This window comes from Coregonus clupeaformis, unplaced genomic scaffold (genome assembly GCF_020615455.1).
Source record: "Coregonus clupeaformis isolate EN_2021a unplaced genomic scaffold, ASM2061545v1 scaf2008, whole genome shotgun sequence".
Taxonomy (NCBI): domain Eukaryota; kingdom Metazoa; phylum Chordata; class Actinopteri; order Salmoniformes; family Salmonidae; genus Coregonus; species Coregonus clupeaformis.
This window is the reverse complement of record NW_025535462.1, coordinates 29009-35000: the sequence shown is the minus strand read 5'-3', so window position 1 is coordinate 35000 and position 5992 is coordinate 29009. Positions and strand designations below refer to the sequence as shown.

Here is a 5992-nt window from a genome sequence, read left to right as displayed (position 1 = left end):
TGGGGTCCAACATCATTGACACCCTTGATAAAGATTTAGATATACAGTGGGGTCCAACATTATTGACACCCTTGATAAAGATTGAGATATACAGTGGGGTCCAACATTATTGACACCCTTGATAAAGATTTAGATATACAGTGGGGTCCAACATTATTGACACCCTTGATAAAGATTGAGATATACAGTGGGGTCCAACATTATTGACACCCCTTGATAAAGATTTAGATATACAGTGGGGTCCAACATCATTGACACCCTTGATAAAGATTTAGATATACAGTGGGGTCCAACATTATTGACACCCTTGATAAAGATTGAGATATACAGTGGGGTCCAACATTATTGACACCCTTGATAAAGATTGAGATATACAGTGGGGTCCAACATTATTGACACCCTTGATAAAGATTTAGATATACAGTGGGGTCCAACATTATTGACACCCTTGATAAAGATTGAGATATACAGTGGGGTCCAACATTATTGACACCCTTGATAAAGATTTAGATATACAGTGGGGTCCAACATCATTGACACCCTTGATAAAGATTTAGATATACAGTGGGGTCCAACATTATTGACACCCTTGATAAAGATTGAGATATACAGTGGGGTCCAACATTATTGACACCCTTGATAAAGATTGAGATATACAGTGGGGTCCAACATTATTGACACCCTTGATAAAGATTGAGATATACAGTGGGGTCCAACATTATTGACACCCTTGATAAAGATTGAGATATACAGTGGGGTCCAACATTATTGACACCCTTGATAAAGATTGAGATATACAGTGGGGTCCAACATTATTGACACCCTTGATAAAGATTGAGATATACAGTGGGGTCCAACATTATTGACACCCTTGATAAAGATTGAGATATACACTAGTCTAACACACACACACTAGTCTAACACACACAATATTCTAGCATTACAAACGTACTGAGTATGTCTACCAACCCCCCCTTTCTCAGTCATATTGTCCTGACTCATCACAATACAACAGCTGACAGACAGACAGACAGACAGACAGACAGACAGACAGACAGACAGACAGAGAGAGAGACCAAGGGAGAGAGAGAGAGAGACCAAGGGAGAGAGTGACAGAAAGAGAGAAAGAGACAGAGATGGGGGGGTAGAGAGAGAGAGAGGAGAGATGAAGAGAGGAGAGATGAAGAGAGGAGAGATGGAGAGAGGAGCGATGGAGAGAGAGAAAGAGGGAGAGATGGAGAGAGAGAGGGAAAGATGGAGGGAGAGATGGAGAGAGAGAGGGAAAGAGAGTAAGATATAATGTCACAATGAGAGATTATTGCAGAATGTAGAGAGAGCTGTTTGTCTTACCTTAACACTCTGGTTGCTCCGCTGGCTGCTGCGATGTTTAACAACGGTGTTGGTTACAGCAGCGTCATGTCCTTTCCTCTGTCTCCTCTCGTGTCCCGTTCTCAAGTTCAACCCAGAGCCTTCCGCCTGCCCGCACAATGACGATATATCTGTCAGAAGATAGACTGAGGGAGGGAGGGAGGGAGGAAGGGAGCATTTGTGAGTGAGAGAAAGAGGGAGGGAGTTTGTGAAAGCGAGGGAGAGAGTGTGTGTGTGAGAGTGAGGCAGAGAGAGAGAGAGACGGTGTGTGTCAGTGTGCATGTGAGAGAGAGAGGCAGGGAGAGAGAGACTGTGTGAGAGAGGCAGGGAGAGAGAGACTGTGTGAGAGAGGCAGGGAGAGAGAGACTGTGTGAGAGAGAGAGGCAGGGAGAGAGAGACTGTGAGAGAGGCAGGGAGAGAGAGACTATGTGTGTCAGTGTGTGTGTGTGCACCTGCACTCTAACATGCGCAGTAGCTCAAGCCCCATGTTAGAGTCCGTGCACGAGCACAGTGTCATTGTAATGCTCACGTTTAGCCTGCACACTCTCAGCACACACAACCCCCTCTTCATGGTCTACAGCAGAGCACAGCCTTAATATTCTACAGCAGAGCACAGCCTTAATATGCTACAGCAGAGCACAGCCTTAATATTCTACAGCAGAGCACAGCCTTAATATGCTACAGCAGAGCACAGCCTTAATATGCTACAGCAGAGCACAGCCTTAATATTCTACAGCAGAGCACAGCCTTAATATTCTACAGCAGAGCACAGTCTTTATATTCTACAGCAGAGCACAGCCTTAATATTCTACAGCAGAACACAGTCTTTATATTATAGAGTAGAACACAGTCTTTATATTCTACAGTAGAACACAGTCTTTATATTCTACAGTAGAACACAGTCTTTATATTCTAGAGTAGAACACAGTCTTTATATTCTAGAGTAGAACACAGTCTTTATATTCTAGAGTAGAACACAGTCTTTATATTCTACAGTAGAACACAGTCTTGATATTCTACAGTAGAACACAGTCTTTATATTCTACAGTAGAACACAGTCTTTATATTCTACAGTAGAACACAGTCTTTATATTCTACAGTAGAACACAGTCTTTATATTCTACAGTAGAACACAGTCTTTATATTCTACAGTATAACACAGTCTTTATATTCTACAGTAGAACACAGTCTTGATATTCTACAGTAGAACACAGTCTTTATATTCTACAGTAGAACAGAGTCTTTATATTCTACAGTAGAACAGAGTCTTTATATTCTACAGTAGAACACAGTCTTTATATTCTACAGTAGAACACAGTCTTTATATTCTACAGTAGAACACAGTCTTTATATTCTACAATAGAACTGGTCTTTATATTCTACAGTAGAACAGTCTTTATATTCTAAAGTAGAACAGAGTCTTTATATTCTACAGTAGAACAGTCTTTATATTCTACATTAGAACACAGCCTTAATATTCTACAGTAGAACAGTCTTTATGTTCTACAGTAGAACACAGTCTTTTTATTCTACAGTAGAACACAGTCTTTATATTCTATAGTAGAACACAGTCTTTATATTCTACAGTAGAACACAGTCTTTATATTCTACAGTAGAACAGAATCTTTATATTCTACAGTAGAACACAGTCTTTATATTCTACAGTAGAACACAGTCTTTATATTCTACAGTAGAACACAGTCTTTATATTCTACATTAGAACACAGTCTTTATATTCTACAGTAGAACAGAGTCTTTATATTCTACAGTAGAACACAGTCTTTATATTCTACAGTAGAACAGAGTCTTTATATTCTACAGTAGAACAGAGTCTTTATATTCTACAGTAGAACACAGTCTTTATATTCTACAATATAACACTTTATATTCTACAGTAGAACACAGTCTTTATATTCTACAGTAGAACACAGTCTTTATATTCTACAGTAGAACACAGTCTTTATATTCTACAGTAGAACACAGTCTTTATATTCTACATTAGACAACAGTCTTTATATTCTACAGTAGAACAGAGTCTTTATATTCTACAGTAGAACACAGTCTTTATGTTCTACAGTAGAACACAGTCTTTATATTCTATAGAAGAACACAGTCTTTATATTCTACATTAGAACAGTCTTTATATTCTACAGTAGAACACAGTCTTTATATTCTACAGTAGAACAGAGTCTTTATATTCTACAGTAGAACAGAGTCTTTATATTCTACAGTAGAACAGAGTCTTTATATTCTACAGTAGAACACAGTCTTTATATTCTACAATATAACACTTTATATTCTACAGTAGAACACAGTCTTTATATTCTACAGTAGAACACAGTCTTTATATTCTACAGTAGAACACAGTCTTTATATTCTACAGTAGAACACAGTCTTTATATTCTACATTAGACAACAGTCTTTATATTCTACAGTAGAACAGAGTCTTTATATTCTACAGTAGAACACAGTCTTTATGTTCTACAGTAGAACACAGTCTTTATATTCTATAGAAGAACAGTCTTTATATTCTACATTAGAACAGTCTTTATATTCTACAGTAGAACACAGTCTTTATATTCTACAGTAGAACAGAGTCTTTATATTCTACAGTAGAACACAGTCTTTATGTTCTACAGTAGAACACAGTCTTTATATTCTATAGAAGAACACAGTCTTTATATTCTACATTAGAACACAGTCTTTATATTCTACAGTAGAACAGTCTTTATATTCTACAGTAGAACACAGTCTTTATATTCTACAGTAGAACAGTCTTTATATTCTACAGTAGAACAGTCTTTATATTCTACAATAGAACACAGTCTTTATATTATACAGTAGAATATAGTTTATATTCTACAGTAGAACAGTCTTTATATTCTACAGTAGAACACAGTCTTTATATTTGTATTTGTATTTATTAAGGAGCCCCATTAGAAGCTGCCAAGGTAGCAGCTACTCTTCCTTGGGGTCCAGCAACATTAAGGCAGTTATATACAGTTTAGAATATTACATTTCATAATCAATCAATCAATCAAATGTATTTATAAAGCCCTTTTTACATCAGCAGATGTCACAAAGTGCTATACAGAAACCCAGCCTAAAACCCCAAACAGCAAGCAATGCAGATGTAGAAGCATGGTGGCTAGGAAAAACTCCCTAGAAAGGCAGGAACCTAGGAAGAAACCTAGAGAGGAACCAGGCTGTACTGGGTAGACCAGAGGAACCAGGCTCTGAGGGGTGGCCAGTCCTCTACTGGCTGTACTGGGTAGACCAGAGGAACCAGGCTCTGAGGGGTGGCCAGTCCTCTACTGGCTGTACTGGGTAGAGAGGAACCAGGCTCTGAGGGGTGACCAGTCCTCGACTGGCTGTACTGGGTAGAGAGGAACCAGGCTCTGAGGGGTGACCAGTCCTCGACTGGCTGTACTGGGTAGAGAGGAACCAGGCTCTGAGGGGTGGCCAGTCCTCTTCTGGCTGTACTGGGTAGAGAGGAACCAGGCTCTGAGGGGTGACTAGTCCTCGACTGGCTGTACTGGGTAGAGAGGAACCAGGCTCTGAGGGGTGGCCAGTCCTCTACTGGCTGTACTGGGTAAAGAGGAACCAGGCTCTGAGGGGTGACCAGTCCTCTACTGGCTGTACTGGGTAGACCAGAGGAACCAGGCTCTGAGGGGTGACCAGTCCTCTACTGGCTGTACTGGGTAGAGAGGAACCAGGCTCTGAGTAGTGGCCAGTCCTCTTCTGGCTGTACTGGGTAGACCAGAGGAACCAGGCTCTGAGGGGTGACCAGTCCTCTACTGGCTGTACTGGGTAGAGAGGAACCAGGCTCTGAGGGGTGGCCAGTCCTCTACTGGCTGTACTGGGTAGAGAGGAACCAGGCTCTGAGGGGTGGCCAGTCCTCTTCTGGCTGTACTGGGTAGACCAGAGGAACCAGGCTCTGAGGGGTGGCCAGTCCTCTACTGGCTGTACTGGGTAGAGAGGAACCAGGCTCTGAGGGGTGGCCAGTCCTCTACTGGCTGTACTGGGTAGAGAGGAACCAGGCTCTGAGCGGTGGCCAGTCCTCTTCTGGCTGTACTGGGTAGAGAGGAACCAGGCTCTGAGGGGTGACTAGTCCTCGACTGGCTGTACTGGGTAGAGAGGAACCAGGCTCTGAGGGGTGACTAGTCCTCGACTGGCTGTACTGGGTAGAGAGGAACCAGGCTCTGAGGGGTGGCCAGTCCTCTACTGGCTGTACTGGGTAGAGAGGAACCAGGCTCTGAGGGGTGACCAGTCCTCTACTGGCTGTACTGGGTAGACCAGAGGAACCAGGCTCTGAGGGGTGGCCAGTCCTCTACTGGCTGTACTGGGTAGAGAGGAACCAGGCTCTGAGGGGTGGCCGGTCCTCTTCTGGCTGTACTGGGTAGACCAGAGGAACCAGGCTCTGAGGGGTGGCCGGTCCTCTACTGGCTGTACTGGGTAGAGAGGAACCAGGCTCTGAGGGGTGGCCAGTCCTCTACTGGCTGTACTGGGTAGACCAGAGGAACCAGGCTCTGAGGGGTGACCAGTCCTCTACTGGCTGTACTGGGTAGAGAGGAACCAGGCTCTGAGGGGTGGCCAGTCCTCTACTGGCTGTACTGGGTAGAGA

At 42.7% G+C, this 5992-nt stretch overlaps 1 protein-coding gene across 2 annotated transcripts in view; it reads right to left on the bottom strand.

Moving 5' to 3' along the window:
• The window catches only part of LOC123488009 (glycine receptor subunit beta-like), a 57907-nt gene extending 56332 nt beyond the window's left edge, over window positions 1-1575 (bottom strand). For both annotated transcript variants that reach the window (XM_045219046.1, XM_045219047.1), the window contains exon 1: window positions 1351-1575. The gene's annotated coding sequence lies outside the window, so the exon portion shown is untranslated. The remainder of the gene's footprint in view (window positions 1-1350) is intronic.
• Window positions 1576-5992: the final 4417 nt, after the last annotated feature.